Source organism: Oxyura jamaicensis, chromosome 7 (assembly GCF_011077185.1).
Source record: "Oxyura jamaicensis isolate SHBP4307 breed ruddy duck chromosome 7, BPBGC_Ojam_1.0, whole genome shotgun sequence".
Classification (NCBI taxonomy): Eukaryota; Metazoa; Chordata; class Aves; order Anseriformes; family Anatidae; genus Oxyura; species Oxyura jamaicensis.
This window is the reverse complement of record NC_048899.1, coordinates 30,560,246-30,587,225: the sequence shown is the minus strand read 5'-3', so window position 1 is coordinate 30,587,225 and position 26,980 is coordinate 30,560,246. Positions and strand designations below refer to the sequence as shown.

Here is a 26,980-nt window from a genome sequence, read left to right as displayed (position 1 = left end):
AATGAAAATTTATGCAGCTACAGAATATTTTTCAAAAGCAATTTTCTTGTCTTTATTTATTTTAACACTATAAGTGACACAGGGCTAGATTTTCACTTCAGGCATCATCCATGTGTCTGCAACATCTTCATGGACACATACTGTCGTTATATACATTAAACGTTTCCAGAGAAAGGTAGGGGGCTGGACTGGATGACATCCAGAGTTCCCTTCTAGCCAAGTTACTTTGCAATTCTGCAAGTTCCAGCGAACCAAAGAAAATACGTAGATATCTAATAAAATATTGTCTTGTATAATGCATGATACTAAATATTCAACATTCAGTCTCCTAGGAAAACTTTCTGTATACATCAAATAAGTAGCATGCTACAATATTCTTCAGACACAGCAGTGTGATATGCAGTAAATCTTATTAAGTTATTGTACTCATAGGAGGCATGAATTTTAGGTGTATATACAAACAAATACCCATGCAGAGCAAATCATGCAATTTGTACTTGCAATTATCAATCAGGTTTGCATCTGATTTATGCTAAATACACATGAAAAATGATCAAGCATATAACTTGCTATTTTTCTTTTATTGGCATTGATACAAGCATGGTGGCCTAGAGATAACTTTTTTATAAACTTGCCTATATATATGTGGGGAAAAATGCTCACACTCATTGAAACAAAAACATCAAACTTCAACTATCAGGTGATAATAAATCATTTAAATATGCTAAGCAATGAGATTATTAGAGATTATCAAATTCACACCTGTGGAACAATTAGGGCATAGTGGGAACCGAGAAAGGGGGGAAAGAGTAATGTACTATAAAAGCAACCTCTTTGGTGAGGTTAATTTTCTTATGTATCTGTTAGCATTATGAATCTTGCTCTCAAAGTTTGTCTTTTGCCTGTATTTTCATGCTGTTTTTAATAATCAGGAATGGAAAAGTCATGATGAAGGTAATATTTTAAAGTGGTCTCTGGATGTTTCTACTCTTCAGCTGCTTGTGGAGGTCATTCTGTTATTTTGTACTTGGTTTCATCTGGAGTGAGTGTGATTTGGGGTTTTGTATTTTTTAAAACTTAATTTTATTGTGTTGGCTAGAGTCATCATTTTGGGGGATTCATAAGGATCCTCACATGCTTGCTCTCAAGGGTATTTGTTACTGAGGTGTGGAGGAGTTCTCCATTTGTTCCTCTAGTGCTGGCTCACTCAGCTGGGTGTTGGCAGGCCCAGGGTGGTCATCTTGTGGGGAGGGAATGTGATTCAAAGGCAGTGGCTGGGGTCATGGTCTAAGAGTCTTCTGTCACTGTCTTCCTCCCCAAGTTATATTTGCTTAATGATTTTAAGAATACACTCCAATAGGGGATGTTATTTTACAACAAGATACATATAGTCTTGATCTGGAAGTATGTAGTACTGAACTAGTACTAGAGCATGACGTTTTGCTGAAGGAACTTTCTTATGAGGAGAGGCACCCCCTCTGTTGGTGAGGTAGGAGCTTTGGAAGAAGCTAGGTGGCTTTCTACCTAGGATGGTCAGAGCGGCCTGTGTTGTTGTGCTGGGATGTCTGTCTCTTGTGGGTCCCTGCAGTGCGATCCCAAAGCACTAGGCATGGGTACAGGAATAGGTTGGCTTGCTGAAGGATGACTGAAGTGGTCTGCTGAAACCCACTGGTAAATGGAAGGACTGCTTTCAGCTGTGGTTTAAGTGTGATAGATGTATTTGTTTATTAAAGTGTGGCTTAATCCTTGACCTGATAAAATAACATAAATAGTAAAAATTTAATTTATTTTGGAAGACTAGATTGGGCTGGACTATGAAGATATTTTTGCCACGTGGGAAGCAGGGAACTGGAGGAAAGGAAAAGGTAAAGCTTACTGCTAGAAATGTGAGCTAGTTCAGCTCCTGCAGTTTTGACTCATTTAAAATCTGTCTAAATTTCACTCTTAAGATCTGTACCTGGTAGAGCTGCTCAGAATGTTTTTAATGAGAAGGAGAGGGAAACTTAAGCAAAAAGAAACCTTGCCTAAGCTTTCTTTGTCTATGTCATTATGGTTTTATAGCTTACATTTTTATACCCTCAATTTAAGATGATATTCAGCTATTCTTGTGAGTGTGTTTATATATATAGCTTAGTTTTTTATTACCATTATTTTTTAGTGTTCAATATTATACAAAATATTTCTTAGATACAATGTTAGATTTTACTGGTCTTTCAGAGTTTCTGTTTAACAATGTTGGAATTTTCTTTAAAGGATGGGAATTCCTATTTTATCCCAAATCTATTGCTGACTGTACTGAGCAAGCCCAGCAGAAATCTAATTCAGTGCAGTCAGTAAAATATAACTCTCTCCAGAAGCAATGGGCTGGTTGGTGCTGGTGTCTTCAAATCTCCCTACCAGCATCGCTTGGAAGCATCAAGGGAACTTTTTTTTGTGCTCATAAAGAAATTTTGGCTCTAGCTATGTGTACTTATGTCTTTCCTTCTGTTACTATTCCCTTTTGGCAGATAACTTTTAGGTAGAGAACTGTCCTCTTTGTGAAAGTTGTTCATTCATTTTTCAGAGGCTACTGGACAAGAGTCAGTGGGTAACAACTCACTGACCTGGAGACCTACCCGTGTTCAGATAAATGAGCTGGATGTGAAAGGCTAAAAATCCCATTACCAGACCTTGAGACATCCTGTCCTTAAGCAAGTTTGCAATATTTCTAGGGAAGAAATAAATACAAGTTGTGGACTAAGGAATGAATCGGATAAACAAACAGTGAGCCACTTTACTGCAGTAAAATTTTTTGTGCTTTTCCTCTGCTGCACTGCTAAGGCTGTGAGTTGATAACATTAAGAGATGCAGTGCCATTGTGTCCTAGAGTTAAATAAAAAATAGAGTGAGGCCTTAACATTATTTTACTAGCTTGGTATTCTTGATGTGATGCTTATCCTAAGGGTTAAAATTATTTTAAAATTCTTCATATAGTAGAAGGCAGGAGGTCATGTTTAGATGTCCCAGACAAAATGTACTTGAGAGATGATCCCACCTCTAGCAAGTTGGTTCTTTTTACCATTTCTAAAATTGGACAAACTATTTTTGAAACCCAGATCCAGCAGGTGATCCAACAGGTATTTGGGTATCTGTCTTAAGGTAATATCTACACATTTGGGGATTCTGGACTCTGGGCTACATGTCACTTCTGACAATTCACATGGAGACTCTTGTTCAAGTTTTACCCATAGCCCCATTTTAAAGGGTATTAAAGAGTGACGTAATACAGTGTAACCTCCTCTAAGCTGCTAGAAAAATCAGTTTTCAAACTCTATTTATAAAAATATGGTTGGTGTCTGGAGTAACCTGTATTTCTGTACTCTCCTAAGCTCCAATGCATTGTGTACAAAATGCTGAATTCACATGAGCCTGCTGGAATTCAAGCCCCCTGCAAACTCCTCTTTCCCTGAGCTATTAGGACCTTTCTGAGAAGGATCTCAAGCTGTTTTCACCTGTCTGAGGCTGCTCAGGTGATATTTCAGCAGAAGTGGATGGGAGAGAGAAAATCTGCCACAGCAAGTGCTGAGGGTGCCTTTTCAATTAAGCCATGTGAACAGGTGAAGCCTGGCCATGACTTCAGCCTTGGAGCATCTTGCACAGAAGGAGTCAATGCAATTGAGGTATCAAAACCACTTAAGCCCATTTGGAAGCACAGATGGACAAAACCCTGCAATTTTATATACAACAACAAAAAGCCAGTTTTCAATTGAAAATGTGTTTTCTGTAGTTCTCCTGGTAATAGCAGAAAAAAATATCACTTTATCTAACTCACAGGTTATTATCTTTTATAAGAATTAATGTGTTTTTTAAGAAAAGGAGGAAAAAAGACAAATGTTTCTTTTGGCAATGGCAATAATGATGTATTTTCAGGTTTTTTTGGTTAGCTGAAGTCACTTGCATGCACCATGAACTGAATAATTTAATAGCAAATAAATTCTACTGATGAACCTAAAATATTTTTAACTGAAGAAAAAAATACCTTACTCTTTTAAACATTTAACTTCCTCATTGTATTCCTAAATATGTGTTAAGAAGTCATTTTTTAACCCAATTTTTGCATCTTGTGGAGCAGGTCTCTTAAAGGTATTAAGGTATCTTCTGAGGTATTCCCCTAATATGATCACACTGATTTCAATAGGATTTAGATCTCTAGTCACTTCTTAACTCCTACTGGGCACTTATACACCTTTAAGCACCTAACTACATCTAAAAATCTGGCCCATGATAATAGTAGAAAATAGTCCTTTCTATCATGTAGAGTTTTCTGCTAGCAAACCGGAAAAGTAATTAGCATATAGATGCATCCCTCAGATGCTAGACTGGGTTAAACTGGATTTCTCTACCTTTTAATAACCATTGGAAAACAACAAGGAATTAATTGGTTTGGAAACGTGAACTGATGGAAAAAAAGTCGAGCTACAGAAAAGTTATTAACTATGCAACACTGAGAGTCCTTAAAACCATCAGTTAATGAAACAAAGAAAAATACATTGAGTGGGAATTGATTTAGAAGTGAACAAGACAGATGAAAAAGGAATTGCAATATAATATGATGAAGAAAAGATTTCTGTCTTGGAGACTCAGCTAGTCATTGCTGTAGCTGTAATGGAGTGAGAATAGTGGTCCAGGGAGCTGTTCTGAGATAAGAGGCTGTTTCCTGCAATGCTGTGATGCTCTTTTGTACTCCCTGCTCAGGGTGGCATTGCCAGGTTTTACTCAGCCCAGCTGTGACTGTGCCCTGGCATGTGAAGGTGAGGATGCTCCCACCTGGCTCCTCCTCTGATCATGTGAGAGACCTCCAGCCCCTCGCTGGGCACTTGTCCTAGTAGAGGAACAAGAAATAGCTTTGAAATCTGTGGGTAAAAAATTCTGTGTAAGATGAGGATTTTTATTATTATTTTTTATTATCCTCAAGGGCAGCATTTGGAATAGCTCCTAGGAAATGTTGCCTATTCACAGTTTATGTGAGATATCTTTAATCATATTCTAGCCAGAGAAAGAAAAGACTGTGAGAGGCACTATAAAACCTCTTCCTTGCTTTCATCTTTTCTTTTCCACTAAGTCTCACTTGAGAGTGAGAGGAATCGGCAGCCAGATTGATTCTAGACTGACTAGGTTTGTTCTAACACAAGGGGATCGTTGTAAAAGACACATTTCTACTGCAAATACCCCCCAGGTTAATTTCTTGGATTTGAACAGAGCTCTGCTTTTGCAGTGTAAAGTAAATATTTTTATACTTTGTGTGCAGGGGAAAATAATCTTTGTTTTGGCTTAATTGTGAACATAATATGGAATTGAAAAAGAGGCAGGGAAGAGATTTTGGTGGATGTACAATATTTTAAGTGCTGGAGCTTTGCATTGAACTTACAAGTGAATAGAGATGAAAACAATACTGAATAAAGCAAAATGCTTTGGTAATTGTGCTTTGTTTTTCAGAGTTTGCAAGGCTCTTGTGAAACCATGTAGAATCCAAACTGATGGTATGTCATTCCACAAAGCACAGCATGGGATCTTCTAAGGAGATAAGGTAACTTATATCAGCCCTTAAAAAATACTTACTCGTTTCAGTACTGCAAACAGATCCCTACAAGTGAAATTAATTTTAATAATATATAGGTGAGGGTTTTCTTGGAAATACACACTGCAGGTGGCACATGTGTGCAGGTTCCTTAGGGGAGGAAATGAGATGGTGACACTTGCAAAGCGATGTAAGAGTGAGTTGTACTGTGTGTGCACAAGGAGAAGGACAGGCTCACACCATACTGCCTACCCCCATGACTATGTTGAGTTGAATGTGGACCCCAGACAGGCAGGCTTCTGGTCTGATCAGAAATCCCACAGGAGTCAAATGGATGTTCTGTCAGAATATGTGTGCTAGGGGCACATTTATGAGCTTTGTTGTGTCACAATGCTCGTGTGTTTTGTATCACCAAGTCCAGAAAAACATAGTCACAGAGGACCAAACTCAGTGCCCATCCATGTGTGTGAAATGAAGTTCTCCTACTGCAAGGAACCAGAGCTCAGCTGAAGAGAACAGAATGGCACTGGTCTGAAAGTCTAAAGTCTTTTCTCAGACCTGCATGTAAGAAGAATGAAGCTTCCTGATCTTTACCTTCACTTCAACTAACATCTAAAACAAACGAACAAAAAGAACCGCCGCAAAAACTGAGTGATCTTCTTTGTATTCTTCTTTTCACTTCTGCTGCCTGGAGGAGATGAGACCAGCCTGCTGCTGGTACATTGGGAGAGGGATCCATCTTGCCTTTTGCTGCAATCTCCCTAAAGCATCTCCACACCTGTACTATTCTGCAGCAGAAATATGGTTCACTGAGGTCTTTTGCATCATTCAGAAATGGGATCAGACTTTACTGTCCAGCAGAGAATTGAGCCTCGAGTGGAATGGCAATTACCTTAATTTGTAAGTTATGGCTTTCTGCTGTCATCTACACTACTGAGTAACTCAGTGCAGAAGGAGATGATGTTGGTGCTGAGGATGAAAGCTTCACACTGTGAGCATTTTGGAGGTACTCTTATCCCTTGGGCAGATGCCCAAGTGCATGAGTTGACCTCTGGAGTACATCTTCCACATCAGCTTCATCCAAAAATCAGCATGTTTGTGCCCTCTGGGTTTGCTCTGTGTTGTGAACTGAGGTGTGATAAATGAGTAGGGTTAGGAAACTTCATTCTGAAGTTCCCAGACCCAACTAAAATACTAATATAAACTCTCCCGTGGCCTTTTACAGTATGGAAGCAATGTAACAATTGCAAGCTACTACCTTCAGGGTGATCAAAGTCTCCGTATTTCAAGGTGGTGCCTGATGCATTCAAGCATAAGAGCACAATTTCCTATATTTCTGTGAGCTAAGAGAACCAGGAGGTGAAATCAAATGAGTCTGAAAAGTATTTGCCAGTAAGGCCATCTGTTAATTTATTCTATACTCATTTTCCAAAAGGGAAAGAAATACCTTTCTCAAATCCTTGATGAAACATGAGAGCTTGCTTGTTCTTAACCTGTAGGAAGAAAGAGCCAAAGGTGTTATTTCAGAAGCACTGACTGAGAAGCTTTGTAGTGCAAAGTCTTTCATTGTGCCTACCTAGACTTGAAAAATTTTTTCAATGCGAGCTGAATACCATTGACTTTCATTTACTTTAGGGAGAGGTATTTTAGCTTTTATTTCTGAAATTTGAAAAGTCAGTGGTTAATTTTAAGGATGTTAAATCTGCTAAAATGACTGCTTGCATAACACCTGCCCTTCTGGAAGCTAGTAAGATAAACAGCATTGCTTGTGGACTAATGAAAATATGGTTGGGGTGATAAACAGAGCTATAGGTAGATCTATTAGGAAGAAAACGTAATTGGATTCCTGGGTATCTTAATGGTTGGGGCACTTCCCTTTCTGCCCCACAGCAAAAAGGCCCCAATCCAGTGGAGCACTTAGCCGTGAGCAGTGCCTCAGAGATCAATGGGGCTACTTATGGTGTGTAAAACCAGGCACGTGGTTAAGTGCTTTATTGGGTCAGAGCCAGACCGAATAACACATACATAATGCTGCATTCAGATTCACTATATTCAATTCTCAGATCTGTATTGATCTGAATTTTGAAGCCTTCACTGAATTAACTTTAAAGTAAATTTTCTTTTTTTTATAAACACAAAATGAATTTGATGTAGTTGTCCCTTTCACTCGGAGATCTGAAAATACTTTAAAAAATATGAATGTATTGATCTTTCACTATGGGGAGAGTGAGTAGTAGCAACCCATAAAACAGATGAGGAATCTGAAAGTAGAAGAGTGAAGAAAAAAAAAATCCACAACAACTGAATGGAATTGGAAAACAAATTTGTCTTGATTGTATTCCCATCTGCTTTGGGTTTGGTTTCATTAGCTTTCTTGAAAGGGAGCTTCTGTCAGGAAAGTATATGAAAGCATTTTTTTTTTTAGTAGATATTCAAGTTTTTTTTTTTATCCTAGATTCTCGTTCATGGGCTTATGTATGCCTGTTCTTTTTTACATACTATGAAAATAGTATGGATTTGTACAGGATAGGTACTTTTTTGGTCACAGTTGTTATCAAAGGAAGTTTTTAAGAAGAGGCAGAAAACCACTGAAATACTGCTCGCATGTTAACTTGTGGAACTCATTGTCCATGGATAACATTTCAATAATGTGGCAAATACTGTTAGAATTGCTTGTTATGTGAGCAAAAACAGCTGCAGCAACTTTAAATAGGATGACAGTATGTAGGAAGAAGAGCAATAATGCTATAACCATTAAGCATTGGGCATAGGAAGAAGATTCTCTCATAAGCAAGTTATTGCATAATTCTCTGTTATGGGAGTTTCACACCTTCCTCTGAAACATCTGGTGCTAAAAATGCAATAAAATACTAAATGAATTTCTGACCTGATGTGGCATGACAATCAATAAAGTTCTCTTATTAGCTAACTCTATTTTTAAGAACTTGTCAGAGTAACAGCACACAGCTTTGCAGAATGCCAACTTGTGATCAAACATTCAATTTCTTTAAAAACTGAATCTTTCATTTCTTATTGTATGCTTTCTCAGGTCTGGGCAGATTATCCCAGCATCTTGCACCATCTGCCACTAGAGAAAATGTGGGTTCTTGTGGATTGTTTAAAACCTTATGTTTGCTGTATAGAAAAAAAACTGTAGTGGTACAAAGCAGCTGAGATGCAACCAAAACTGCTTTAGGCAGAGTAGCCAATCCATGGTACATCTGCAGGGACTTCACCCATGCTCCTTCCTTCCACGCACTGCTCTTCTCTGCTACCCCACAGTCTCGCAGTCCCTTCTAGCATTGGTTATTAAAATATAATCATTCCTTAACTTTTGATATTCCAGTGTTCTCACTCTGGGAATGCAGTGTGCATCAGGTTACAAAGTCAAACTACTACACGTATATCAGGCACATGTCCAGTGTCTGCTAGGTGATGTCTGAATTTTTGGCACAGGGTTGATTGTATGGTGTGGAAGCTTTGCAGCTCCTTAAACAACTTTGGGCGCTTACCCTATGGAAACATGGGACCTTGCTGGTGTAGCTGGGCCCAAGAGAGGTTGATGCTGCTGGAGAAAAGGCTGAGGCATCCTGAAATGACCTTGCAGGTCTTGTGGACAGCTCAGGATGGGTATTTAAGGGCACTTCTGTAAACACTATATCACAGTGAGGTCTCATTGCAGTTAAATGCAAGCCATGTGCTTTTTTTTTTTTTTTTCAGTGAGGGAAAATTTATTCCAATTGTGAGTACTTGAAAATACCTAACTCTGAAATGATGCCCCTGGTGAGAAACCCTGAGGAGTGCAGCACTGTGAATGATTCCCACACTCCTTCAAAATGAAGCCGTGCTGTAAAGCAATGCATTTTGATAGCATAGCTTACATTTCTCAGAGCAGCCTGAATGATTTTTCCCAAAGAGTGCAGCAAAGTGTTGATATGATAGCTCTGTGGTTTTGAAATACAAACATTTTTAAGGTACATCAAGAGTGTTGAATCAAATGTGAATGTATGTATATGATTAAAGGAAATTGACCTATGCATCAGTAGGATTTATTTTGAGCTGGGCAGCACAGAAAGCTCCATGCAGTTTTTAATAGTTATATTTTCATGCAAATGAACTGTAGCCAGTCTGAAGATATTCCAGGAATCCCAAATTTTATGTACCACCTCTGAAGTCTAACTCATATAGAACATTATTTAATTTGTCATTAATTAGTAAATTGCTTTGTGAAAGCCAGCAAATGATCTTGGGTGAATTGACGAGCACAAAGATTATTCTTCTGGAAATGAATTGAAATTCTTACTGCTGAGTAATTTCCATGAAAATAGAACAGCCTTTGTAGCTTTTATTTTAAAATAAGAATAAATGATGCCAAAAGGCTGCAAATAAAGGGAATGAAAAATTCTAGATAAAAGACATAGGCAAGAAAATCTCAACTTGTATGTCTGTCCCAGCAAGCTACAAAGTTCTTGCAAGTAACTACGTGAAACTTGAATTGATTTAGGACAACTTAGAAGATATGACTAGGTGTAAACTGCTTCTCATTGCATCTCCTGGAAGTCAGCATAGAATTTGTTGTTTGAAATCTTTTCCTCTTTGAAAGTCAATGACTGGGAAGGGGGGTGGGGAGACTTGGCAGAATGCCACTAACTTTTTTTTCATTATTTGATGTGTTATATATACACCATATAAATCTGCATTTGTTTGGTTTGCCAGCCTGTATGTCAATGCAGGAATAATTATTTTATTGTTATAAATAATATATGTGCATTCAGAAACATTACAAGTATTTATCTCTCTCCAATCCTCACTTTTGCATACTTTCCCCTCCCTACATTCACCCCCTACCTTCACATCTGCCACAGTCAAAATAAAAGTCCCCCCCTAGCTTGTGCTCTCATTGTTTTTCCTGTGATTGATTGAATGGCATGCTAGGTTCAGTGAACTTGGTCTTGGCTAGCGCTCCACCCAGAAACAACCTTCTTTTCTATATGAATTATCATATGAAAGCTGCTAATGTCGTTTTACTGCAGCTCTGCTTCATGTTTCAGAATTGTAAGTGGCATCATGCAGTCCACACTTGCCCATTTTCATGGAATAACCCTTCTCCCCCTTCTCCATTCCTTCTCCTCTTTTGCCCTACTTTTCAGTGGAAAAATTCTCCTCTTTCATTTTCTAAAGTGATACTTTCCCTTCAGTAAACATTTGATGCTTCAGATATGAAAATAACTTTCAGTCTGAGATTCTGACACTGTTAGAAATATTATTGGATCGTGTGGATCTTATCCTCTGAGAATGAAATTGGTTATTGCAGGCTGACTTAGAGCAGTGGAAGAAGCTGGTCCCTCAGAATTGCAGCGTGATGGCAGTCTCATCAAGCAGAGTTTCAAACAACATTTTAAACTTCTGCAGAGCATAACAGCAAAGGAAAGACTAACGTCATGTAAAATTTAAATATTGTTGACTGTTGTCAGCAGTTAATGGTCTGCCCTCAAACCCAGTTATGTGCAAATGTAAAAGACTTATATATTAAATATGTACAAACACATATGAAAATGTTGTTTCTTAAAGATGTTAGTATCAACAAAAATGAATTCGTTCTTAACAATAGTTTTGAGAGTTGAGAGAGATTCTTTGTTGTCATTTTGTATTTAATACCCACATGGCATGGGTACAAAGCTCATTCTGTGCCACTACTAAATGCAATTTGCATGCATATTAATGAGTAACCACTTCCCTGTTGTTGAAACAATAGCTTTGCAAGAACAGGTATAATTTAAGTTAGGAGGAGTGTTTGCTCACACAGTCAGGTATGAGTAATTTTCTTGGGTTTAGTCAGAAAAGATGATGTATATCAAAACTTTAAGGGTTCTAGGATTCTTTTTTTTTATATTAATTCAAAAGAAATCTTTACAAGAAACTGTAAATGTTAATGGTTGGTATTGTTCAACTCGATAGCAGGAAATGCAACGTGACTTCTTTTACTGGGTGCGTGGGAGAGAAGACACTTCATTTTCTAAAAGAAATATTGTTTTTTTCATTATTTTTATGTTTGTTGTTCCCACAAAAATGGACCCAAGTGTTTTGAAAGGATTATAAATATGGTTACATTTTGGCACTGTGAGCTGGTTGCAGACGCTGTGTGTATGTGTCTCTGTACTCGTGTGTGGAATTTGGCCAATTTCAACTCTGAGTTGGTCACAAGCAGCCAAATGGCTTTCAGTTTTCTTTTGTTGTAGCTGCATTCTCTACAGGGTAGAACCTTTCAGGCTCTACTTCAAGGTACTGCTCCTCTGAGAGGATAAATTATTAAAATGCAGTGTCTGCTTGTGAAAACTTGAACTTCACAAAGTTACACTCATTTGGTCTCCAAGAAATAACAGTTCCATCCTTTCAGGTCTCAGCTAAGCCAAGACACATGCTAATTTTCTTTAAACTTTGTAGTTCTGATGACCTTAAGGAAATGTGTTTAAGAGAAAACTGAAATCTGCTGCACCGTGAAGGAGTCAAGGTGTCTGGTGTGATTAATCTCGAAAGGTCATCTTCACTAGCAATTTGGAGTGGAGTGATTAGGTGTGAGGGCACAGGCTAGTATTTGGGCTTATGCATCATCGCAGTTTATTTTAACGTTATGAGACAGACAGAATAGGCAAACCATCCATCGTTTATCACAGTATTGCAACTTTTATTACTTGGCCGCATAAACATCTGAGATGTGATGTGCTTAGTCGTGAGAGGGATGGACCAAGCTGTCCATTCTTGGTGATATCAGGCAGAGCTGAGGTTACAAAGCCAGTTTCCTAACACAGCAAGCAAAATTGTTGAACTACACTGAGATCCTGATGGACCCTGAAGGTCAGTGCTAACTGCAACTTTATGTAAGCAGCTCCATCTCATGTTTTCCAAATCTTTAATAATGTGCTCTTTGCCAGGGTATCTGAGCGTTCATCTTTCTGTTACGTTCTGGCTTGTTGCAATTACGAGAGAAAATGTATACTATTACTTGGAATGAAATACATATACACATACAAAATGAATGTATGGAGTGAAATATGTGTAAGTGTATATAGCACATACTGAAACAAGCTAAAAGGAATGTTTTGAGACATTTGACAGTGTTAATATTGATTACTGAATAGATTAAGAGACAGCCACAAGAGATTTTGTCAGCAGATCAAACTTTACCTGTGTGACAGTGTTAATACTATGAGACATGAGCATTTATCAAAAAAACAGTTTCAGCTGCTTGGCAAAAAGCATTGCATCCCTGAAGTGTTTTGTCATACAGCTTCTTCCACCTAACAAATCATGGTGTTATGCAGTTAAAGTTGCTCATGGCAAGGAAAAGAATGTTTCCAGCGGGAGGCTGTATCAGTAAGGTTCTTGATTAAGGAATTCTTTGAAGATATTTTTCTTTTTAGTGTGTGTAATTAGGATTATATTGATAGCAAGGTGGTGACAAGAATGTTAGAACCAGCTGTGTTGGATCGGTGGTCCATCTGGCAGATCTGGTCTCATGCTGTAAGTGACTGTATTAGATTTTACTTGGGAATATAACACCTCAATTTGGAAGATTTCTTCCAGTACATATTCTTCCAACTGTAAGTGTTCAGTAACTTCTGCAGGAGAGGTATGAATTTGAGACCTGAATTAAATCATTGCAAAACAAAACCAGTCCCCATAAGACTGGTAAGACTTATGTATGCTGAATAACTATTCCATGCCCATCTGAAGATAGGATTCAGATGCATGTCAGTGAACATCTTTGGGTTTGATTAATGTGAGGATTAGTTGATGGTTTTGCCCTAACCTTCTCTCTCAGTCCACAGTTCTGCTTTGTAGACTGTAATGTGTGTTAATAATGAAGAAATTCTTTAATTTCTAGAGATCTTGTTGAAATGAATGGAGATTCCAGTGCAATAAAACAAAATTCAACATCTGCAAAATAATTAGTGTATGACCCTTCATAGGGAAACACTTTGGAAGCAGTGCATTTGCATTCTGGCCCAGATCCAGAAGTCTCCTTCCACACAGAAAGAGTACAAGAAACTTTACCCTTACAGTTAGCTCCTGATTTAAGGGTGGGAGGAAAACACTTACTCCTAGAACGTGCTGTTCATACCACATAAAAAGAGAGACAGCATCTCAGAAAAGGCGTGGAGCGCGCATTGAAAAGAATCAAAAAGACACACATAATTTGGATAGATAGCTGGCTGATGGTCACAACAGCACTGCCAAAGCTTCAGATCTATATCATATATGTGATGATTGTTTGTTGCTTTTGCCAAAATACAGCTTGTAATTCTTATCCAGCCTCAGCTGAAGAGTTAGGAGCTGAAAGCCAGACTGTGACTGACTTTGGCACCACTGGTTTTTACTGAATTGCAGACCAGTTGCTCAGAACTCCTTTTCTAATATAAGGTCAGACACTTCAGCTACTTTGAGACAGAGAAAGGTCTGCGCTCTGAGCACCCAAATACTTTAACAAATCTGAAATAATTAATGGTTCTAAAGCTCCAAGAATGCCTTTTAAAATAACATATAATGTTATATTCACCAAAGTTTTCATATGATCTAGATCTGCACACTTTATTTGAACAAGTAATTAAGATATAGGTAACCCACAATACAATTTATCTTGGTATATGTACTACTGTTTGGTAATGGTGTCTTACTGATAAACTTGATTATTTGGGAGATTCTCAAGACAGGTAATATTTGGGGAATATTATGAGAGGTTCCTGTCTCCCTGGTATTATTCCCCAGAAGCTGGAGACACAGACCTGGATTTCAAATGATCAAAACTGTTAGGATTTTGAAATACTTTTGTTCTAATAAAAAGGTCAGCATTTTCTTGCTTATTCTAACATTTTCAAAAAAAATATTATCTTTTAAAACTTCTTTTTGGTAAAATTTCTGTATTTCATCTTTTTGCACCAAATTGGATTCCAGAAGATTTTGGAATATTTTTATTCTCTACAAGATGGATGTCCTATTTTTGAACAATCCTAGTCCATACATTTTACTTTACAGTTTAACTGATCTGTATCCTTCAGAAGAGCTCTTCACTGAAAATTAATGCTGGGTCGATCATCTATATAATAAACGCCAACAGCTGTCAAAAGCAGAGTGAAGCAAAAGTGGGGAAAAAAGACAGTAATTGTCTTATAAGAGTGCCTCATGGTAATTCAAGAAACATTCTGCAAATTCCACCTCAGTGGGGTATGAAATAAAACCCACATTATGATGGACTGGGAAAACCTAGGGTGGCCCAAAGCTACTTTGCTTAGGATGATTTCTTCCTTTTTGTTTTTATTTTCTGATAGCTTCCCTAACTCTAAAAAGAGTAGAAAAAAGTTGGAGACAGGAAAATGTATGACCATGGTAAAGAAACAAGGAAGGGAAGAAATTCTCTTGCAGTATCAGATAATCTCGAAATATAATAATATATCTTGTAAACTTGTGAGATCTATAGCAGTCTTATAACTGATCAATATTCCACCCAGGTTTACAAGAAAAAAAAGACCACTCTAGTTCATAAATCAACATTTCTTAAGGTACCTGTATGTTTTTCTCCCCTGAAGGTTGGTAATTTTAAAAGGAAGCTGTAAAGATCAACAAATTCAACGAAACTGAGGCATGCCAGAAAAGGAGTTTTTGCAGGGGCATATATATATAAAGACATAATATATGCACAATATACTATATAACCATAATTGGGTTGTGAATTACATTATATAACAAATGTCTATAAAGGCAGCAAAGATTTTTTGTCCCATTTTTTTTTTTTTTTTTTTTTTGACAGTTTCATTGACAGTTTTATTTTTATACGGATGCAAACGTGCTGAATCTTAGAGAGCAGGTTTGCTTTTCTGTTTTGAAATGGCCACCATGAAACATTTTCTCACTTTAGAATGAGGTCTAAATATTAAAGGGACGTAGGATTCCAGAAGTAGTAACAGACTAGATATATGTATTTCTGACTTTTTAGGAACATAGGGGAAATAGTAATTAAAAATATGGAAGCACTCTAATGTCTGCTAAAAATAGATTTTCCTTGACTTTCTGAGGTATTACAAATCACTGGAACAAGTCAAAGGTTTGCTATAACTCTTTGGGAGAAATAATGACCACTCATTGTTAAACGCATAGGTAGATGCATTCCCCAACATTTTTTCTGTTTTTCCAATGGGACTGCAAAGAGAATTAGAAGGGTGCGTGGCATTACTGGGGCCATATAAAACACAGCTCTGTAACCCTGCTCTACTGAAGTACCTGTAGGTGCAGCAGTCTCAAGTGTACCTTTGTGAGTTCTCTCTCTCCTTCCAGAAAACTGGAAGTTGTGGCCCACGTTTCCACCTGTTATGGCCCACCCCACTACCAGGTGTGCCTCTTTGGGATTCAGAGTTTGGTGGGAAATACCCCACACTCAGTCTGGAGGTAAAGGTGAGACTGCAGCCTCTGTCTGCCTGGTTATCGTGTAGTGCTCCTTGCTGACTCTTCTAGTTTGTGGGAGCTGCAGTTGTGTCTGATTTCACAGCAGGACAGAAATTCCTGCCTGGGGTTCTCTAGGCTCACCGTCCCACTCAGCTAGGGATCAAAAAGCAGCAGGAGCTCGATTTGCCATCATTCAGCAAGGCAGAGCTCTGTGTAAACTCATATCTGTCAATCACCAATTCCTTTTCTAATCCACTTGCTCGTATTGCTGCCTCAGTTTGGCTTTGCATTTTTGTTCTCTTCATTGCATAGAAAAGTTATCAGTTGGAAAGACACCAGTCATGGGCATCTGGGTGTTGTGTGCTCAGAGGGGGTTTAAGAAAAACTCTGAAGAGTAAAGTGGGCTTGTAAGATTGGGCTCCATACAATTGTGTGTAAATTCTAGATCTGGAGCTCTAAAGCTTTTGAGTCTCTGTATTTGTCTTTTCTGTATTTATTTAGACATCTAAGTAACACCTGAGCTAAATATCTCTGGATTCCTGAGCAGCTCTCTCCCTGAGTTGTTCTCTGTGTTGCACCTTAAGTTTGAAGAGAAAATTGTGTTTTCACGAGAGAAGAAAATATACCTGACAGTTTTGAATACTGAAAGATAGCTGCTGCTGAGCAGTGCAACTGAGGTAGCTTTGTAAACTTGCTTTGCAGTATTGACAGCCAGTCAGTCTAGTTGCTTAATCCAAATACTTTTACAGTTTGAATATGTTGCCAGAAAAAGGAAATCAGCTCTTGAGATGCATTATCTTCTTTCAAGAGTGTCCTGGGGGCACTTACTCATTATCCTGGAATAAAACAAATGAAAGATTTCTTTTTTTAAAAAAATATTATTCAATCCATTTAGAATCCCTGGAGCTGAGTATTTTACATTTTTGTGGCTTGATAAAATAAAACCAGCAATTAGTTTACATGTATTTATCGTTAATGGTTCTTTCCTTCTTTTTGCAGCTCGTTTTGAATACTATAATCCTGACAGATTAACTTTCCTACTGCAAAAATTATTATTTCTTGGAACTATGAATGAAATAAGAGTACATGTGTTCACTATGACTGATGGAAGGAAATCTCACACTGCTAGACAGCACTTTAAGCTGATACCATCACATATATATATATATATATTTTTTAAAAAACAACTGTTTACTCATATTCATGTGTATATTTGCTTGCATGTCTTTATATACACCATTTAACCACCAACTCATTTTGAATCTGACCCATTAAAAATGCGTCTGAGTGGCCACATTGTCTATGAAGGTCTGTGAAAACATGTAGTATGATAGGACAACTGCACTGGTAAGAAGAACTGATGAAGGGGGACTGTAGCGCAGTGAAGAACCCAAATGAGACAGACTTTAAAAAAACTCATCCAGGGAGAATAATTACCATTGGAGCTCATCACAAACCAGGAGACTAAAAGTCTTTAATCTTTGCTTTATCCAAAGCATATGGAGCTCCTTGTTTTAGAGTATACAAGGTGCTAGTTAAAAATCTGGTTATGGGAGATGATGCTGATTTGCATTTTCTCCATTTGAAAGTTCTCCCTAGCCCTGATCCCGGACTATCAGATGATTTCTTGTACCATGAGTGACTGTCTGTGTAGCTTGATATGACACAGAGAAACACTGAATGACACAAAGAAGAATAAATGAAAAGCTTTTTTTCCCTCCCAGGAGGACAATCTGTACTCTAATTTGGATCTAGTATAGAAGTCACCATGAAGGAAAACAGTATTAGAATTTTTACTTGCCATTTTATAATGACAGAATTTTGTTACCACTTTGGTATTTCTCTGTGCTTTGTAAGTGTGGGATGGTGTTCAGCCAAGGAATCACAAAGTATAAAGTTAATGTCTTTTTGAAGTCTCTTTTTCACAGGCTAGGTATAGCATGCCTGCTATACAGAGATCACACAGGCTTATTTCTGGCACAGTCCAAGAAAGTTGTAGCTCAAGGTGAATCTGCAGGTGTGCAGGCTGACTGCTTCCATCTTCATATTGTGATTCCACAACTCATGACATGAGATATGAAGTAGTTTAAAAATATTACTAAAAATTAAGGACTTAGGTGAAAACCCAGCTGCTTGACCCACTTTAACAGAAGTGTATATATCTACAGGAATTTGGTGTTCCTTTCAAAAATGGTAGCAATTTTCCCTTTAAAATTATCACTTTATCAAAGATCCAACCTGTTTTGATTGAAATTATTGGTAAACAAATACAATTAATTTGTGATTGTTACAGACTTTTTTGGGGGGGAGTTTTCTTCTATTTTCAGAGACTGAAAGGCTAGAAAATGGTGTTATGGTAGTCTAGTCTGCCCTTTTAGGTAACACGAGTGATAGGACCTGAGACGCTTCTTGTTCTGTGGGCTGCATTTTTACATAGAGTGCTTTTTTTATTTTATCTTTTTTTTTTTTTTTTTTTTTTTTTTTTTTTTTTTATCTGTCCAATAAAGGAACAGAAGAATACCTATATCTTTCTGTGTAGGTGCCAGAGAGTTGCTTGCATTATCTGTGCGGGTTACATGAGCAGATAGATGGCATTCTCCTTTTTAAGTCTTGTGTGCAGTGGCAGTAGGTTTGCAATTGTAGCATTTTCCTCCAGGACTTGTTCGCCATTTGCTTTGTGTCAGATTTCAGGAGGAAAAAAGGAAAGAGCTATGTTTGTGGGGAGTAAGAATCCTTGCCCTCCCTCCCATGGCAAAACTGCAGCTGTTGCAGTGCCAGGGTATAAACACTACTTGAGCTAATAGTTCTGGGTTGTTCTGAACAATGGAATTTACATTTTTTTTTTTCTTGTACATAGTGGTACATAGATTTCTCATTGAATATTCATGAATTTTTCATTTTGCAGTTGCTATCCTTATAAATTTACTATTTGCCATTTTGTTTGCACTAGCAAGTTTGACCATAAGATATCCAAAACCTTTGTAGCTTGTTTTAGAGAGGATTATTTCAGGCCTAAATATAATATTTGGGATCTGCAGCGAGAGATATGGCTTTCAAGAGACACCCCAACACTGACTTGGCATTCGTGTCCTACCTGCTGGATGCCAGTGGGATCCTGTCCATTGATTTCACAGGCTTTGGATCCCACCCAGAGCACTCTCAAAGACGGGTGGGAAGTGGGATTGTGGGCTGGATTAGGAAATCACAAACAGTTCTGAAAGAGGTTTTCTTTTTAGTCAAAATTTATTTTTTGTCTATATTTTCTGAACAGCTCAAAAAACTGCTCTGCAAATAAGAGAGTTTATATCATCCTGTGGAGTAACTTGTATCCTAAATTGTTTTAAACATTCATCACAAATCTGACAAATTATTACAAAATTATAGAGGAGTTTTCTTTGTCAGTTTACTTTGTATTATGCTAATTTCCTTTAAAATCCAGGATACTCAAAGACCTGTAGAACACTGTGATGTTTATTATCTGTTGCTGTCTTATCCTATATTGATGGAGTTTTTCGGCAGTTTTTAATGTTTTTTTTTTGTTTGTTTGTTTTGTTTTGTTTTGTTTTTCTTCCTCGTTAAGCAGAATCAAAACCTTTACTTTGCCTATTTTCTTTTTTGTTTTGTTTCCAAATAGTAGTGAAAGAACTTTATCTCTTCCCTTCTCATTCAGTGTGTAGTGTGTATGCTCAGACTGTTGTGTTCTTGGCTAAAAATTCCTAACAGACTTAAACACTGGTACTTTTTCCCCATTTTGACCATTCATCTTTTTAATCTGCTGCTGCTTATTTTCCCTGATAGCACAGTCCTTTTCTCTAACAAAGCACATATTCATATGCATCCTACTTTCTCTGCTGATCACCTTGGGTGCTTCCCAACACTTTCTTCTGCTGTCGTTTCCTTGCTGACATAACCGGGAAGAATTCACTCAGCCAGGTCCCTTGTGGCTCTGTGGGCCGCTTGCAGCTCTACAAGGTGGACTTCCTCGGTACCAGAAAGATTAAAATCAGCATCTGCTACTTAAAGCATCGTGGATTCCTGTTGTAGGTTTTACCCTGGTGAGTACTCCAAGTCAAACAATATCGCGGTTGTGAATTGTTGTCTCGCTTGCAGCCTTATTTCTCATTCTTGGCTTGTGTCCTAGAATGGGATCCAGAGCAGTTACTGACTACAGTGATACAAAAGAAAACACACCACAAAAGAAAACAGTTGCACAATCCACTTGCAAGCACACTGCTCCTGTTGTATGCTTCTGCTGAGCTGGCCCCAAAATACAGGTAATTTAAATTCCCCAGAATGAAAATTAAAAAAACAAACAAGCAAACAAAAGCTTGACCTGCTTATAATCTCTTCCTCTTTGGAGAAAGAGGAAACAGAAAAGAAAAACCTTTTAGGTATTCAATTTAAGTGCCCTTGAGGCTAAGAAACTTGACTTTTAAGTGCTTCTCAGTACTTAAAAATCCTCATAGCCCTTGATGTCTGCTGAAGCTGCTGTTAGTACAGCTCTACCCAGCACTAATCCTGCCTTCTTACCTCCTCTCAAGAGGACACTGAACCTCTGTCACAAGGAGAGTACTGCCTGCAAGCAAGGTCACCTTCTCCAAAATTTGTGCCTGGAATGACCTTAAGGATTTGGTTGTAAACAGCATTTCTGGTACTCCCTACTGAACCTCAGTAACTGCAGCAGCAGTCTTGCCAGGAGCCTTTTGCTAGGACTACTGATGGATGTCCTAAACTAGAGGCAGAAATGATGCACTGAACTTCCAAATAAAAGAAACTTGAGTGTCCTAGAAATCTGTTGTCTGGATGGTGACCACATGTGAGCACAGAAAGGTTCATCAGGTCCCCAGAGAAGGGGCTCTGTCCCCCTCTGTCCTACCACTGCAGGAGGAAGACAAGAAGAGAAAGTACAGCCCCGCTGAAGACAAGTGGAGTGTTGTTTAGAAATGGTCTTCAGAAGATGGCAAGGGAAATAACAATGTTAACTAGTTATCAACAGAGAAGAAAAGAAGAAATGTATATATATAACGCTATTTTAAGTAACTATAAAAACAGCTAGAAATGAAATTAAGAACAACGTGCAGAGAAGATGGAAACAGAAGTTGCACAGAAATTTTTTTTTTTTTTAAAGATAATTGAAAGCTGTAAGAAATTACATTTCAAGATGAAAGCAGGCTTAGACAGGAGAGAAATTACAGCAAAAATAAAAGATACAATAAGGAAAAGAATTCTAAGGAAAAATACAGACACTGAAAAGTACCAAAGAGAAAAGGCAGGCAAGAAAATGGCAGAAAGAGTAATGAGAAGGAAATAAAGGAGACGAGATAGAGATTGAATGATTGACTATTCTAACACTCAACTGAACTTTGATGCCATCTTTTTTTTTTTTTTTTGTCTTAAACATAAGTACACTGACCTTCACTTTTACAGAAATCTCTGGGCATATATTGGCAGATGCTGTTTAATACTGGCAAATTCTGTGCATGAGGATTCTCTGAATAGGGAGGAGCTGGCATCTCACGTTCAACCTACTCCGATTTTGCTACTCAAAATGGGATAGATGATTCAAATTTTAATCAGAATGTAAAAGAATGGTTACGGTCATTTCAAGCTTTCTGCCTGACCTCCAGAAGTCCTGTGCCAAAGAGAGTCCGAGAAAGAACAGGCAATATTAGAAACAGATACCTTTAGAAACAGATACTAGAATTCAGGAATTATGCTGTGTTTTCGCTGTGCAGGTGATCGCTTCTCTGCAGTCATCTACAGCCTCATCACTGAAGGATGAGTGGAAGTGTGTTTTCTCTGTTTGCAGCCTGTCCCATGCCTGTTGAGGACACTGTGAGGATCAAAGCATTTTCCTGGGATCAGCAGCGGTTCCCTGCTCTGCTGTAAGCTCCCCACATAACTGCGGGCAAGTCCCTCTGCCTCCCTGGGGCCAGATCCCAGGCAGCACACTTGGTTGTGTGCTAAAGCCACTGGGCTAAGGGCAGTCAAGTGCATGTGGCCTCATCCTGCTAAAACCCAGCTCCCAGCAGAGCTCGAAGGTGTTCAGGCAAGTGAAAAGGCAGTGGCAAAGCTTAGTGTCCAGGTACTGAAGCATCAGGAGTGAGGATTTGGGACTGGAAGGGCCCACTCTGCTTCACGGCTGTGCTTCACGGCCCGTTGCAATGTCCTTTGCTGTGCACTGCCTGTCCCTGGCTTAGCATCTTGCTCTTGTTCCAGCAAAGATGCCATTTAGCACAGCACAGGGCCCAGTGTTTTGTTGTGTCCCTCCTTGGCACCATCAGCAGCAACACTTCGCTTCCCTCTTATCTGGCCTCTTTGCTTCACCTTTTCTCTATCACCTAATTATTATACCACAGATATATTACCTTGGGATCAAAACAGTCCCTCTCCACACATATGTAAATTCTAAATTACCTCATCACTAATCTAGGAAACAGGCAGCTTTCCATACTAGCGGGCAATCTGTTCCTCTAAAGCTTAGCAGTTTGGAGCAGAGCCTGTCTCCCTTAGAGAGACAACACTTACAGGGCCCTCTCCTCGGGGACCCTGTGCCTTGCTGGCTGCCTGGTCCCGGTCCTCTCAACCCCAGAGCACTAGGGTATCGGTGCTCACACACTTCCACGGGTGACCACCCACAGCATCACTGCCCCTTACACAGCTGTGATGGGGAAACTCTAAAATCACTGCTGAAGTTGCACCTGGTTATTTTCTGTCACGTCTGTTCTCATCCGGGAAGTTTTAATGCAACTAAATCAGTGCAATGTCACTGCGTGGTAATTACAGTTCATCCTATTTGCGGACTTTTATTACAGCAGCTGTCAATTAAACGGGTTGCTCACATGCATTTTCATGTGCAGCATGCTTATACATTAGGGCATCTAACTGGAGAACATGAGAAGCATGTGTTCTGTGGCAAATTGAAATGCAAGGGAATAAATTAGCATCTTCCTTTAAAATAGCTTGCTTTATTAACGTGTGTTTTGTACAAAACTGAATGGAGTAATTCAGGCATTCATGTAAAATGTACACAATTAAATTATCTTTGATATTCCTTGATGGTGATTGGGAAACTAGCATTGTTTTCAATGTATTTCACAACTGGTTGCTTTGAAAAACTGGTATATAATGTTTACCATTAACTGAGAAAATGATCTGGTGCCTGAATACAGAATTACTGAACAGGCATTTATTGTCTTCTTGCTGTCTTCCCTATGGTTTAAAAAAGGCATGAACGAAACAGGCTGAGTAATGGCCTGTTAAGGTGCTATTTTAATTTTCAGCCACTAGTGAGTGCTCTTGAATAGTTTTTCAAGGCAGAGTCCTTGAGCCCCCATGAACTGCAAAGCCTGAACCTCTGGTTTGAATTTGTTGGAAAAATGACAAAGAACGCAATTTATACAGGAGGAAATGCAGTGCCACTGGTGCGGAGGTGACTTCCCCAAACAGGCGAGGGGCTTGACTTAATTTATTAGTAAGCAGGATTCAAAACAAAATGACAGTGCTGACAATCTCTGCAGCTTGCAGTCATTTTTTATTTCTGTCCATTGGTAATCCTGGTTTAAAATATCCGCAGCTTTGTCAGGAGCTTCTATTTCAGCCCACTTGTACCTGCTGTTACTTGTTTTGTCATGTGTGTGCGCGCATGTCAGCTTGCAGATTTAGACACTTAGCTAGGCTAAATAAACAGCAAATGCTGGGTATTAGTCTGGGCTGAAGTCTGAGCCTTGTGCAAACAAACGTACTTATAGCTGGCTGAAAAGGTAATGATTTATTTAGGACTTGAAGAAACAAGTTGTCAATTCTCACCATGTGCAACTGAGGTTATGGATCCTCACCTTCACCAAGTGAATATATATATGTATATATTTATATTTTATGTTGACTGAAGCTTGATACTGCCTTAATAATAAAATGAAGGTTTTGTATTTACATGCTTGGACAGAGTCTGAGCTATTAATTAATTGAAGAGAGACAACAGAAACCTCCAGCAGCGTGCAATAATATTTGCACACCCAGCAATGCCAGTTCAGAAGATGCATGAAGCACCACTGGACACATTAAACTGTTCCTTCTCTTACAGGACTCGGCCTGTTAAGACCGAGTGGTTAGGATTTCCAAGCTACTTACAAAGTTCTGCTTAAGGGAAACAAGCTCTCTTGCTTTTGACTCTTAGTTAGTCATCACCAGTTAACTCCAGCACTCATTTTCCCCCACCCCCTCACCCTGCACAATTCATACTCATTGTAATTAATTTTATAGCCTTTTTAGCAAAGGGAGACCTCTACATTTTATGCTACATTGCACAAGCAATTGAAAGTTGCAGATGAAAAAAAGCCAAGCACCAAATGTTTAGCAGGTTTTTATTCTATTTTAAATGAGCAACCTATTTAAATCAATTATCAGCTTAAAATGAGCAGCCTGATCTAATTAGTGTTAGCCCCTGGTGGGTTAATGAATGAAAGGGAGGTGCTGGGCAGATGTGCTTTCCCCTAGGATATTCTTCTGCTGACCACATTGACACAGAATCCTTCTAGGTGGGAGGATCTTATCATACAAAATTGCTCAAAACAAGAATTCTAAGATGCAGAATTATTAATTCTATTAGGAGAACAACGCTCTATATGATGTTGGGGTCTTTGCTTTAGTTATGTGCGTATTTTTGCCAGAGTCTTTAAAGTAAGATTTGTTAATGTGAAATAAGCCATAACAAATCTAAAATAATTTTATTCTAGAATTAACACACGAATCCATTTCTGCAAGGCACAAGATTTAAACATATATATTGAAAATGCTGACTAAAATGTTCAAGAAACTTGGTCAATCATCCATAGACCAGCTCATACCCATCATTTATCCCAGATCTTAGGTCCCCAGTTACTTAAACATAATGTCCTCTGTGCTTTATTATGTAGCCAATTAGTTAGTTTAATATAGTACATGCAAGCAGAAAATATGATAAGTATCATTAATTGTGGTAAAGGGAGAAAATCATTGTTAACAAATGGGCTTATTTTCTTATTCCTTTGATGCGTTTGCTGACTGCTCCACTGTGAGTGCACAAGTGTTTGCATTTTTGGAAGATGACATTTCTTGAACCAAATGCTAAGTTGCTGGTAAATATTGCAATTTGTTACTGTGCAAGACTTCCAGGTTTGTTATTCTGGATGTGACTTTTAAAGCAGGCCCTGCTGCTTTCCCCTCTTTCCGTGTGTCTCTCCAGCCCAGGTGGATCCATACAGACCAGTAGTCACACTCCAGTGCTCATCTGATCCCCCTCAACTGGGGTCTGGATCCTCTTCCATGGAAGCTGACTGCTGGCTTTCCTGTCACTTTTACAGGTGGTTTTTCAGATTTTTTTTTTTACTTGGGTTTTTCAGATTCCCATCAGTCTGTTCAGAAAGACATTTATATAGACATGACAGACTATAAAATTTATAAACATTCTCAAACGGCAAGAAAAATATATTGACTTGTTGACACTTGTGTGTTATTCCTGGATCCTCATCCTCTATCAGGTGAATAACCAAGGCTTCCTGAATTTCTCTGTTTAGCTGGGACAAATACACAGATGTTGCTGAATTATAACACTGCAGAGCAAACACGGAAGTGTTTGATGGTAGGGACACTGCTTTAAATGTAGAAAACTCCCTTGGTACTGTTTTGAAACATTTTGAAAGTTTTGAAATAGTCGACAGAGTGCATCAAGTAAAATTATCTGATGGTTGTAGGGTGCAGAGGCTTTGGTAAAAATAACTGGTTGGGTTGAGAACTTTTAATTGCTTTGCCCAGTGGCATGCATACATGTCTGTTAGAAAAGGTGAAAAAGATTTTTAAATGATGGGTGTGAAGAAGGCCTTTTAAAATCTCTAAATAAGTGGATCAGCAGATATATATATATTAAAAAAAAAAAAAAAGAAAAAAAAACAGCTACTGACCCACTTGATCTTCCCAGACTTTCTATTTCTTTTTTACTTTCGTATTGCAGGCAATTCTCTGAAATTTAAAGTCTTATGGCTTTGTAATTATAAGGTGAACATTTTCACTAGTGCAGAAGAGCTGGTAAGCAAAAAACACACAAAACTACACAATATTTATCTGAATCTTTTAATGTGGAAGTTTAAAAAAAAAATCTAAGTCCCATTGGCATGCTTTGAAAAGACTAAATAAACCACAGACTGTCATTTGGAAAATGTATAAAAAGTATGGTTTCATTTTTATTTTATTTTTTTAAAGTCAAATGTTAGCTTCAAGTTTTTTGAGGAGACTATCTACTGCCTTTTGGGGAGAGAAACCAAGAAAAATAACTTCTAAGTATTTTTTTCTCCTTTTGAAAGTGAAATTAGAACCCAATAGATAATCATAGTTTCACCATTAGTTATTACAATGATTTATTCAATTAACCTCATGAATATAAGCCCTATCATTAAATAAGCTAAATTTGAGTGCAACAATTACAACTTTTGCTAAATGGAAGCAGCGTAAGTATTAAGTGTTTAAATATACCAATATTGGAGCATGATAATTTTTAAACATAATTACATCTTTTATTATATTTTGATTAGATTAAAATTAATGCATTATTAAGCCATGATATGTTCTACCATCTAGACTTCTGTATAGACAAAGATAGGACTTCCCCCCCACACACACCCTTTTCTCAGGTCTAAATTAATTAAATTCCCTTTAATTATAATTTACTAAAAAGCTCCACTTTTGCCACTATTATGTCTTTTGAACTTTGAAATTCAAAAAAAAAAAAAAAAAAAAAAAAACCTTAAAATGGTCTTTTGCGGGAGAACTGAACTGTCAGCGAATTCAGGCAAAATTAATTATTTCAGCTTGATAAACCTTTTCATCTATTTGACTCCTTATACAGAAAAGCCAATTAATAATGTCAAACATGCTTTGCCTCCAGGGACCAGCGGGTTGTAATGAGTGTGTTTACTGCGGAGTGGCTATAGCAGAAAGAGCCGCGTGTAGCGG

General features: G+C 38.1%; 2 long non-coding RNA genes across 3 annotated transcripts; both read left to right on the top strand.

Annotated features, from left to right (window-relative positions):
• The first annotated feature begins 876 nt into the window (after positions 1–876).
• LOC118170304 lies at positions 877–5,561 on the top strand. Of its 2 annotated transcripts, none has more exons than XR_004752637.1 (3): positions 877–1,165; positions 1,802–1,865; positions 5,476–5,561. It is a non-coding gene; the product is annotated as an uncharacterized LOC118170304 (long non-coding RNA). The 2 variants fall into 2 exon arrangements; XR_004752638.1 differs by lacking the exon at positions 877–1,165 and adding an exon at positions 1,178–1,671 and having other exon boundaries at positions 1,797–1,865.
• A 1,685-nt stretch (positions 5,562–7,246) lies between these two features.
• Positions 7,247–25,064, top strand: LOC118170305. Its single transcript, XR_004752639.1, has 3 exons — positions 7,247–7,993; positions 11,343–11,349; positions 25,052–25,064. It is a non-coding gene; the product is annotated as an uncharacterized LOC118170305 (long non-coding RNA).
• The last annotated feature ends 1,916 nt before the right edge of the window (positions 25,065–26,980 follow it).